Source organism: Marmota marmota, unplaced genomic scaffold (assembly GCF_001458135.2).
Source record: "Marmota marmota marmota unplaced genomic scaffold, marMar, whole genome shotgun sequence".
Classification (NCBI taxonomy): Eukaryota; Metazoa; Chordata; class Mammalia; order Rodentia; family Sciuridae; genus Marmota; species Marmota marmota.
This window is the reverse complement of record NW_025999891.1, coordinates 7554908-7567254: the sequence shown is the minus strand read 5'-3', so window position 1 is coordinate 7567254 and position 12347 is coordinate 7554908. Positions and strand designations below refer to the sequence as shown.

The 12347-nt window shown below is 45.2% G+C and overlaps 1 protein-coding gene across 1 annotated transcript in view; it reads left to right on the top strand.

Annotated features, from left to right (window-relative positions):
- Positions 1 to 12347, top strand: part of Asic2 (acid sensing ion channel subunit 2) — a 1061443-nt gene that overhangs the window by 728050 nt on the left and 321046 nt on the right. The window lies entirely within an intron of this gene.

Below are 12347 nucleotides of genomic sequence, written 5' to 3'. Positions count from 1 at the left end.
TGGGGGGGGGGGGGAAGAAGACTGAAAACCAAAGCAGGTTCCCAGAGTGCTACAGGAGGCTGACAGCAGGGGGTGGCCAAGCCCAGGTGGCTGCCACAGGAGAGAGCAAGAGGGGTGACATTAACATTCCCCCAGCACACACCGGGAGGTCTGCAGAGCCCAGATGGGAAGCCAACCAGCCAACCCTCTGACGTGCACAGAGCCATAGATCACCTTCCAGAGCCGCCACTGCTCCCCTGTTGCCGTGGCAACTTTTCTCTGGCTTTTCATTTCCCAAGGCTCAGCCCCCAGTGCGGGGGCCCAACTGACCTACAAGTGGAGACCAGACAGACGGGGGTGGGGGAGGGAGAAATGAGAGCATTAGCACCCACACAGCTCAGAAGGCAGGACTGGGGTTTTGACCCAGATGTGTCTGGTTGCTATCATTCTGGGAATGCCCACAGCCTGGATAGGGCTGGGGAGCCGAGGGAGGGTTCTTTACAGTGTAAGTCACCGCTGGTTGAACAGAACCTGTTATTCTCTAATGTTAGTTTGCAGCAACCATCAGAAAGTTCAGAGCCACCTGGCCTGCAGTGACCTTGCAGAGCTACCTTGGGCAGGTTGTTTAACCCTTCAGGCCACAGTTTCCTACACCTGGCAACCTGGGTGCAGGCTCCTCCGGGCCTCCCCTGGCTCTGTGTGTGAGTCAGTTGAGACATTTGAAGACTCTGCACTTGGGAAATGACAAAGCCTTTTTGAAAAGTAAACGTTCACTAGTGATCTCCACCTGCCCCCCATTATTATGGGTGTTCCACCTCCCCCCCAAATTATGGGTGCATTTAAGAGCTCTGCGGGGCTTTTCTGTTTTTATAGGAAAAAATTGCCTAGGGGTCCACATATTAGGCAACTGCTGATTTTAAATCAGAGGAAGTAGAAGCAACGTGTATGTATTATCAGAGTCGTTAGGAGATCGGAGGTTTTTCTTATTAGCTTTCGTTTTAAGGTATCTATTTGTGTAAGGTGGGAAATTCCAAAGCTGTGCAGCATCCCTTGGGAGAGTACCAAGCTACTCCCTCCTTTCTTCCCTCCCTTTCTTTTACTTTTCTTTTCTTTTTTTTTTCCGTTTTTATTGGTTCGTATTAGTTACACATAACATTAGGATTCATTTTGACATAATTAGAATATTTTCTTCTAATTCAGTCCCCAGTACCTCCCCTTTCCCTCTCCTTCTCCCTCACTCTCCTTCTTCCCTTCCCTTTATTCTACTGATCTTTCTGCTATTTACTTAGTTTTTTTTTATTAATAGTATCTTGTGGATGTACATAATAGTGAGTCTCGCTGTGGTATCTTCATGTGTGAACTCAGGAAATTTAGATCAGATTCATTCCACTGTTGAAAGGCACCTAGGTTTGTTCCGTAGCTTGGCTATTATGAATTGTGCTGATAGAAACATTGATGTAGCTGGGTCACTATAGTATGCTGATTTAAATATTTGGGATATATACTGAGTGGTGGGATAGCTGGGTCATATGGTAGTTCCATTCCTAAGTTTTTGTTGGTTTTTTGTTTTGCTTTGTTTTGTTTTGTTTTTTGAGGAATTTCCATACTGCTTTTCAGAGGAGTTGCAATAATTTGCAATCCCACCAACAATCTATGAGTGTACCTTTCCCCCCACATCTTCGTCAACACTTATCATTTGTATCCTCGATAATTGTCATCATGACTGGAATGAAGTGAAATTCCAATGTAGTTTTTTTTCCCCCTAATTGCTAGAGATGTTGAACTCTTTTATGTATGTTTTTGGCCACTTGCACTTTCCCTTTGGAGAAGAGCCTGTTTAATCCTTTTGTCCATTTATTAATTGGATTATTTTTTAATGTTAAGATTTTTTTTAGTTCTTTATGTATTCTGGATACTAAGGCCCTATCTGAGGAGCAGGTGGCAAAAATCTTCTCCCGTTCTGTAGGCTCTGTCTTCGTGCTCTTAATGTTCTGTGCAGGACCTTTTTAAGTTGATGCCATCCCACTTGCTGATTTGGGGTTTTATTTCTTGCACTTCAGTGGTCTTGTTAAGAAAGTCAGTTCCTGGGCCAACATGTTGAAGTATTGGGCCTACATTGTCTTCTAGGAGTTGCAGAGTTTCTGGTCTAATTCCTAAGTCTTTGATCCATGTCAAATTGACATTTGTGCAGGATGAGAGATAGGGTTCAAAGTTCCTTCTTCTACATGTGGATATCTACTTTTCCCAGCACCATTGGTTAAATGGGCTCTCTTTTCTAAAACAAATGTTTTGGGCACCTTTGTCTACTATCAGATAACCATATTTATTTGGGTTTGTCTCTGTGTCTTCTATTCCATTGATCTTCCTGTCTGCTTTGGAGTTAGTGTCATGCCGTATTTATTACTACAGCTCTGGAGTGTAATTTGAGATCAGGGGTTGGGATCCTCCAGCATTGTTCTTCTTGCTCAGGATTGCTTGGACTATTCTGGGTCTCTTCGTTTTACAAATGATTTTTAGTATTGCTTTTTCTAGTTCTGTGAAGAATATCATTGGTGTTTTGATGGGGATTGCATTAAACCTGTATAACCTTTGGTGGGTACAACCATTTTGACACTAATTCTGCCTATCCAAGAACATGGGGAAGTTCCTTCCCTTTCTTTGCTTATTCAGTAGAAGCTCAAACAGAGCCTGCTCTGGTGATTATTAGGCAAATGTATCTTGAGTGACCTGCTCTGTGTCAGGCACTGTGCTGGATGCTAGGGAGAACAAGCAAGGCCCCGCCCTGGAGAAGGTCAGGTGGAGACAGAGGGCACTAAGGGCTCTCCCAACCTTATCTTATCAAGGCTCCATGACCCTCTGAGGAAAAATGTTATCTGGGCTATTTCAGAGGTGAGAAATTGCCACTCCTGAGATAAAGTGCCTCTTCCCTGCAAGGTCTCCTCTTTGGACTAAGGTTTTCTCACCTAGTCCTGTCTCCCCCAATATTGTCCAAGCTTGCCTTGCACCCTGACTATCCTAGTTTCATTCTGGCAGCACCCAATTGCCCTTCCGGCTCCTGCCTCACCTTCCTCTCTGTATCTGACTGAATTACAGCACCATGCCCCCCCCACACACACACACCTCCACTTCCTCCTGCAGGTCCCTGGACCACTAGAGCTTTACCAAATAGCCTTCAGGGAGTTCAAGAATCTCCTTGACTCCATGCTGCACTTGGGTGAATGAGAACAAGGACATTTTGAGAGAAGAGAGACTAGGTCATTCATTCCCTCTCCAAGGGGTCCACAGCCAAGGCAAGATTGGGAATGACTGCTGAGCTCCCCTCACAGAACCTGATACTCAGCCAACACAGAGGCGGAAAGGTGGAAGAAAACATGAGAGGCCACTATGCCCAAGTGCGTGGGGTGTAACAGGAGCAGAACTAGCAACCCTTAAATCCTCCTCTCCGTGGAAGTTGTCTAAAAGAGAAAGAGAGAAATAAGGAGGGAATGAGTGGACGGCAAAGCCAATTGAAGGTCAAGGAGAAGAGAACACTTAAGATGATAAAGACCTGCTGGAGATGCCAGATGCACAAAGGAAAGACAGAGGGGCAGGCCGTCAGACACGGGAAGGGGTATTGTTACCTTAGCGAGGACAGAAACCACTCCAAATGCCTCACTGCGTGAATCATCAGCTGCAGAGGCGCAGGGCTGTTGGAAATCACCCCGCCCTTGGAAACTGGAGGTCTGGCATCTGGACCAGATTCCACTCTTCATTATTAGTCTGACCTTGGGAAAGACTCTCCAAACCTCAGTTCCATCACCTGTAAAATGAGGATATTCATGCTGGTCTTGCTTCCACACTTGTCACCAGCTCAGATGTGACGCTGGGTATTATTAGGATGAATAGGGCAAGTACCACCAAAGGGTCGTAATGATACATTCCAATATTGAAAAGCCAGACTTTAGAAGTTGGTTGTGCCCTCCCATGTGTGCCAGAGGAGCTAACCTCAGGTCACACATGTGTTAAGCTGTTTGGTTTTTATTCTCCCCAACCACAATAGCATGCGCTCTCCCCCCTTCCCCATCCCATAGATCCTCCATTCAAGGCTGAGGCCTCCTTCTTTGCATGTTCTTCTAATATTTTGCTGTCCTTTATAATAGCAAGTGAGCAGAAGACCCACACCATGCTTTGCAAGCCCAAAGCACCCATGGCTGACAAGGATCCCTGCTCCTCGTGCAGGCATAGACTCAGGTTAGAGACGGCAAAGCACTTAGAACCCTATAAACGTGGTCCACATGCCCAGGGCAGGATCGTTGCTCTTTTGCTGAGTTGGGGGCAATGCTGAGGTGAAGGGCAGAGTCTGTCGTGGGAGGTCCCTGGTATGAGCTGAGCTCCTTAAAAGCAAGGGAATTCCTCTTTCCTCCCATCCCTAGGAGACAAGTTCTGGTTGGAGCTCCATCTGGCCCAAGTGATAAATATATTTATGCTCAAGAGAAACAAGCAGCTATAGATCTTCTATATGGGAGGCAGTTTTCCTTTTATTTCAACCACACGAAATGGGTCCCAACCAATGAGCCAGTGCAAGAAAGAGACCCGTGCAGGATTGTAAAATGGCAGAGGCTAAAAGCTCCATTTAATAAAAACCTGAAAGATAAAAGCCCTGAGATCAGGTGACAGCTTTGTGCTTTGAAAAGAGAAATCGCATATTAGGAAATTTGGAAAAACGTACAAGGGAAGAGTTTAGAGTCTTTAGTCTGGAGGTGAGGAGGAAGTAGACTATTAGCAGAGCCGAGAGGAGTTCTGGGAGAAGTTGGAGCCCGTTCAGGGAGACGGTTGTGCATGCTTTTCACTCACTCACTCCACAGGCATTTATTGAGCACCTGCTGTGGGCAAGGTAAGCAGTGATTCTTCCAAATGAGGCAGGTCCAGTTTCCCCCTTCCTAACTTATCACACTGCTTACCAACATGCAGCCGCTCAAATTCTACCTTTACCACGGCTGCCATTTCTGCGAGAGGGTTGCTCTATTATTTATTCCACCATCTATTTTAAATTGACTTACTTTTTAAATAGAAATACCAACTAGAGTTTTTACCCATGAAATCACAACTCTCAAGTGCTGGCTCTATTTTCTCTAGTATACATTTAAATGAATACATAATCATAGACCCGTGTTTGTCTGAGTTGGTGCTATCTAAAGCAGTCTTCTTGTCTACTAGGAGTGACACATATGTCACACGCCGGGAAATGCTCCTAGATGGGAGGATGTATCCGTTAGGAGAAAGTTCAGCTTCATATGACAGAAAACCCCCAATACGTGTCTCTAACAGGATGGAACTTTTTTTTTTTTTTAATGTGACAAAGAAGTCTAGAGATAGGCAAATCCAAAGTCTGATGTGACTGTTTCAGGGTAAAGAGACTGTGTTAGTCAGTTTTGCATAGCTGTGACCACAGTCCCCGACAAGAGCAACCTAGGAAGAGGAGAAGTTTATTTGGGGCTCATGGTTTCAGAGATTCAGTCCAGTGGTTGGCCAGCTCCATTACTCTGGGCCTGAGGTAAGACAGAACATCATGGCAGAAGGGCAGGATGTAGGAAATCCACTCAGTTTATGGTGGCTGGGAAGCATAGATGGAGAGAGAGGAAATGAAAGAGGAAATGAAAGAGAGAGAGTCCCTGGGCATAGGACTGAGGACATGATATAGTCTCCAAGGCCAAGTCCCCAGAGACCTATTTCCTACAGCCACAACCCATCTGATTACAGTACTACCCAGTACAGTGGTCCTTTCAAATGATTAGTCCATCAAATGGATTAACCCACTGATTAGTTACAGCTCTCTAATCATTTTACCTCTCTAATCATTTCACCTCTGAACATTCCTTATTTTTCTATCATGTGAACTTAATGGGGGACACTTCATATCCCAATGATAGGAGAAACTCAGCATCTTCTAGTTCAGTCCCATCACTCCAGATGTGCTTCCACTCTCAAAGTCAGTTCATGGCCCCAGATGGATGCTGGAGCATCACCTATCACATCTGTATTGTGGGAGGCAGCAGGAAGGGAGGGCAAAGATATGCTGTACCCATTTAAGTCATCTCTCTTAAAGGAACTTTTCTAGAAGACCCCCAAAATGATTTTTCTTATGGATTTTTGGCCAGCACTTTGGCTATTATACCAAGCTTAGAGGGAGGAGTTTTTGATGCATGGATGAGAATCAAGTTCTAGGTAGCTCTTGAACTCTGAACATCCCTACTTTGTCTCTGCTGCTTGTCTGAACTTGCCCCGGTTCTGGTATTGGCTTTTAGCTGCCTCCACCAAATCTAGAACTTAGCCCTGAACCCTAGATCAGGTAGGTGGGTGGGTGCTGATATTTTTGCTTTGCTGTCATTTGACTCTCTCTTCTCAAGTGGGGTCCTGTTTTTTAAAAACTCATTTCATTAACTTAGATGTATCTCCTTGACCTAAAATCTGGACACTGCCTCATACTGAGAGTCAGTGCTCCCTAGAAATCCCTTCCAATTTCCCTACACTCCAACCCAACTGGGCCCTTTGTAAATTAATTTCTGTTTGGATCCTATTGGCATTCACTACGTCCCCACAGGCAATCCTTTAACATCTACACAAACTTCTCAGGTGACCCATCTGTTCCCTTCTTGCCATTGGAGCATCAAGCTCGCTGGATGGCCAGGGCCATGCTGTTCAAATATATCCTTCTCATTTCTCTCCCAAATGAGTTTCAGACCCTCTTCCTCTTCTGATATCACTGTTGAGTATTATCCTATGAGACATTTTTGCCTTTCCTACTGGCTCATGTTCCATGTTGGGAAAAAAAAAAAAAAGCAAAGAGGTCTCTGACTCTCTGTCTACAATTGCTTTGAGTTCAAACTTGACTGTTTTCCATGCCTTATAAATGCAGGTTCTTCAATAAGTGCACTCATCTCCAAGTGTGAACTCTTTCAGTTAATGCCTTCTACCAAAAACCCTGTGCAACACACCATAATACTGTTTGTTATACAGCCATCATGGATTAGCTCATGATCAGCCTTTTATTTAGTAAGGAGTTTCACTGTAATGAAAAAACCATCATCGCCCAGCTTATGTATTCTTCTCCTATTGGATTCCCCGTGCATCACTAGCACTTTGACAGCATCCAACAAACATTTACTAAAAGAATGAATAAATGAATGGATGACACTAACCTTTGTTCACTCCTGTCCTCATCACCGGGGTCTCTAGGTCCACAGATTACAAAGACATTGCTAACAGTATCACTCATCAGGATGCACCTTCTAAAGTAGAGTTTTAGGATCTAGAACATAGGTCAGCAACCTTCTTCTGTAAAGGACCATGAGTAGATATTTTAGACTGTGCCGACCATATGGTCCCTGTCACAACTATCCAATTCTGCCACTAAGATGCAAAAGCAGCCAAAGACGATACATAAGCAAATGAATTTGGCTGTGTCCCAGCAAACTTTTCACACATCAGAAAATACTATCTTCTTTATTTTTTTTTTCACCATTTAAAAATATAAAATCCATTCTTGGCTCACAAGCTATACAAATCAGGTGACAGGCCACATTTGGCTGCAAGCCATAATTTACAGACCCAGATCTAAGATGTATATGGCTGTCAAATGTTAGTGGGCCTAACAGCTACCTGGGATAGCTTTTAAAATACAGCTCACCAGATGCTTCCAACTGAGCAATCCCTTTAGTTAGAGATGGGATGTGATGAGGCCTAGGTATTTTGGGTTTTGAAAGCCAGTGATTCTGTGGCAAGTGGTCCTAAAGCCATATTTAAACTTTAAGGAATTCATCACAGGAATGAGTACAGGTCAGGCTGCTATGACAAATAGACCCCAACATTTCAGTGGTCTAGCACAGCGGAAGTTTATTACATAACATTCCAGGCAAGTGGTTCAGCTCACAGGTGGCTCTCCACACACATACTCAGGTTGTCATGAGTTCACAAGGCACCCTAGAGGTGACATGTCATACACAGAAGTGAGAAAAAGTATCAAGAGCAAAGCATATGGGGGCTTGATATGACATAAACGTCACTCCTACTCCTTTGTCTCCACCAAAGAGAAAATTGGTGGCACCTACAGAGAGGGTAGGAAGTGTAGTCTAGCTGGGTGCTCAGGAAGAGGATAAGAATATAGACTTGGAAGCCTAGATAGTGGTGCCCACTACTTGGAGCTAAAGAAAATAAACAACTATAAATTTAAGCCTGACAAGCTATTGCAAAGGGCAACGGAAGACTTGTGTGTTTGCCTCAGTTCGACATTTCTAAGTCTTTGGAACTTGGGCTTTAGCTTCCTAACCTGAAAAGTAGGAATAATAACACCAGTCCTCCTCATTCCTCTTCAAATTGTACAGCTCAAGTATATACCCCGTGCACCTGTGAGGAGTGAGGGAGGGGCTCAGTTCTGTTTAAGGGAGTCTGGAAGGGGGTCTTCCTGAGGAAGCTGGGAGTCAGGTGCCTCAGTTCACTCTGGAGAGGGATGCTTAAAGGGTAGTACCAAGATCAGCAGCAGGGAACTCATTAGAAATGCAAGTTCTCTTTAACCAGGAAATTTCTAACATTAGAAATAAAAACATCAGTAAGTTCAAGTGTGTTTATGGAGCATTGTGTCAAAAACTGGCGACAAATTGCTCTATCAGTAGGGAACATTGTGGTCACATGCATTTGCACATTATTAACGTTGATATTAGCCAGGAGAAGGAAAGGAGTCAAGCTGAGGAGCCACTTTAGAGGAATTGTCCCCCCTCACCCTAAAGTGGGAACAAAAGATTCAGAAAAGTGAGTGTGAAAAAAACCCCATTTGTTGCTGTTGTTGTATTTTTTTCTTTCCTGGCTTCTGCTGAGCCATTGGTATTATTGGCTTTGTTAGTCAGTTTTCTATGACTGTTAGAAATACCTGAGGTAAATCAAGTTACAATGAAAAAAAGAAAAAAGAAATGCAAATTCTCAGGTCCCACGTCAGTCCTACTGGATCTGAAACACTGGAGGTGGCCCAAGCTGTATTGTTGTTATTGTTTTGTTTCGTTTTGTTTTTATAGTGCTGAGGATAGAGCCCAGGGCCTTGCACATGACAGGTTAGGGCTCTACCACTGAGCTACGTCCACAGGCCCAGGCTGTGTTTTCACAATTCTTCCAGCAGGTTCTGATGCACACTCCAATTTGAGAACCATTGCTCTTGATTATCCCCAACCCCCAAGCTCTTCCCTAGTAAAGGCCCTCTCCCTCCCTGCTGGGGCAGGTCTATGCTGGAGATGTCTTGTTCTGTGACAATCTTTATGCAGCAGCAGCAGCAGCAAGAAGCAACAGAGATACATACACAGCCACATCGCCTGGGATCCCTGAGCTGCATCAAGCCCTCTGATTGCGATGTCGAGGAATAATAGCTCATTTTCCAAAGACCTAATTACATAATGAGGCCTTCATGCTCCTCGGGCCTGTGGAGCTTCCAAATTGGGCAGCCAGGTGTTGGCCCTGAGCGCAACCAGTTGGAGGCCTCATTTGAATACTGTGAAGACAAGAGTTTAACACACTCTGTGGCCAAAAGTGCTGTCTGCAGAGGTGGCCTGTCTAGCTCCCATTTCCACGCTAACGGGGCAGCAGGCAGCCGGTCCTAATTATGGTGGAGACCAGCCAGAGATACTAGGAATGCAGACTGTGTCCATATCATTGGAGATGTGCTAATTTTCTGGTCCCAAAGGCTGTCCAGTAATGGGCACCTTTCCTCCCCTACAGCTCAGATTCTGGAGGTGGGTGAGTCAGGGATAGGAAAGACCTGGGTCATAGATCTGAAATCTGAGCCCTCTCCTTACCAGCTGGGCAAATATTCCTGGGCTGCTGAATTGTCCTGAGCGATTATTGAAAAAATCAAAATGATGATCCCTGCCACATAGGGCCACCCTGAAGGCTCATTGGGAAAGAGTTTATTAAACTGCAAGGGCTTACGCAGGGCCACCTAATAATCCCTCCCCTCCCCTTGCACTCCTGAGGGGCAAATTCTTCAACCACACAGCACTGTTTGTTTCTCTGTCTGAACTCTCCTTTGTGATTGGTGCTTGCATCCTGCTCTTTGCTGACATTTTTCAAATCTCCTTTAGGAAGTCACTTCCTCCAGGTAAACCTCCCCTGACGGCTAATCCCAGTACCAGGTCTGGGCTCATTTCTCCTTCAAAAGGTTCCCCTTGCACTCTGACCTTTCCCAAGTCAGCACTGGTCATATCATCTCAACTCCCTTTATAATGGAAACTCTGAGTAAAAGAGAAACGAGTCTGCCTTCTTCACAATTGTAGCCCCACTGCCCCGTAATGGATGAATAAATGTTGAGGGAGTGAATGGAGGAAGGAATAGTAGATTTGCAATGAAGGTGGAATGAATGAATGGATCTTTCCAGGGCTCCCGCTATGATTATGATAAATCCCATCCAATTCAACAAACATGTACAAAACTTTTACTATTTTTCAAAGGTTGTCAGGGGAGCAAAGGAAAGCAAGATAGATAAAATACAGTCCCCATGTTCAAATAATTTACAACCTGAAAAGCTGTACATTTAAAAAAAAATTCATAGATATATTCTAAGAAAAAGACCAGATCTTTAAAGCCTCCACCTCCTAAGCACCTTTATAACAAATCCTACCCAGGAAAATTTTTCAAGGTAGGCTGCAAAGGAAACCTAAGCTCTACTTTACTAATTTCTGTTCTCATGGGCTTGGACCCCAAACTGCTTGAATTTCTGTACATGGGCTTTGACTATTTGTTTTGTAGATGCCTATTGAAACTCTAGACATACACCGATCCACCTACACACAGACGTTCTCATACACAACTTCCTGCTCCCACCAAGATGAATGAGATACAGCACCTTGCCCATAGCTGCTCCCAGGCTGCTATGGGTGACACTCGCCGGTCAGCATCCATTCTGCAGATGTGAACTGTGCAGCTACTCTCTGCTGGACACGGAGTGGGGTTGGCACACCTGGAAGGAAGGCAGAGGAGAGGACAGCAGCAAATAGAAAGACACAACCTCTATCCCCAAATACCCATTCCAGGGGGTTGGCCGACTGGACTAAATGCTGAGTGTATGATCAGGGAGCCGATGGAGCAGTGGAACCAGGAGAAGAGAAGATGTTTGAGTTGAGTAGGTCTGCTGAGCCCACGAGATAGCTGAAGAGAGAATGTTCCCTACAGAGGAGCCTCCTGGGGCCAGCCCTGAGTGGGAAGGACACAGAACACTTAGCAGGGGGAGCACAGGGATGGGGCTGGAGGACAGCTGAGTGGGATAGACCCTACTGAGGGCTTGGGCCTTTATCCCAAGAGCAATGGGGAGTCCACTGAAGGGTTTTAAGCAGGGATGTGCTTTTGTCAGGTTTGCAAAGTTAAATGTTATGCTGACTGCAGTGGATTGCTGTCCTCCAGGTGGGAGATAAGGTGGTCCAGGTGATGGCGAGGAAGGAGAGGATATGGATGATTAATTTAAAAATACTCAGGTATCATCACTGGGAGAGAGCATGAAGATGCCCGTGATGTATAGGATAAGTACAACCCCAGTGGGACCCTGAACCTGGTCAGGATGGCCCTGAAGGGCAAGTATTTACAGATGGACCATTAACCACATAACTTTGTGACAATGCTCAGAACTAAGAACCCTGAAAGTGATTCAAAGAGCCATGGGATCCCTAGGAAGGTCACTCTTGGACACAGAATAGGAAAAGGAAAAGTGACATTTGCTGTGCCTTAAAAACAGTTAAGGCTCAGGACCGTGGGCATGAAAGGGGGTGGAGGTTGGACAGCAGAAGTCCCATCATTGTGACGCACATGGTCAAGACCTGATTTTAGAATGGTGCAGTTGACTGGGGAAATTGTGCTTAAAGGAAAACAAGCTAACCATTTGGTGACTCTCTACTGGAAAGAGTCTTAAATGCCAAATTAGGGCAACTGTGTGTTATTTCATAAATCTGGGGAGCCGTTCAGTCACAATATGATTGAACTTGAATTTTATGTAAGCCTTGACTGGGCTCTGGTAATGCAAAGTCAGGACCTATAGGAGCCCAGATTACAGAGGCAGATGTGCAAATGCCCTTCACACAGCTCAAGTGATGTGCAACTGGAGGCGCCAATCTTAGTGCCCAGGTGAGGGTATTGCAGAGTGTGAGCTTGGTCCAGACCTTGAAGAAGGAAGAAGACACCTTGGGAAACAGAGGAAAGAGGAGAGGACAAGAGTAGGAAAGAGAGAAAAGGAGAGAAATGTCAACAGCCAGAGAAGGAGGAGGAGGAGGAGGAGGGGAGGGGAGGGAGGGGAGGGGAGGAGGAGGAGGAGGGAGGGGAGGAGGAGGAGGAGGAGAGGCGGGTGGGAGGTGGGCATGTCGAAG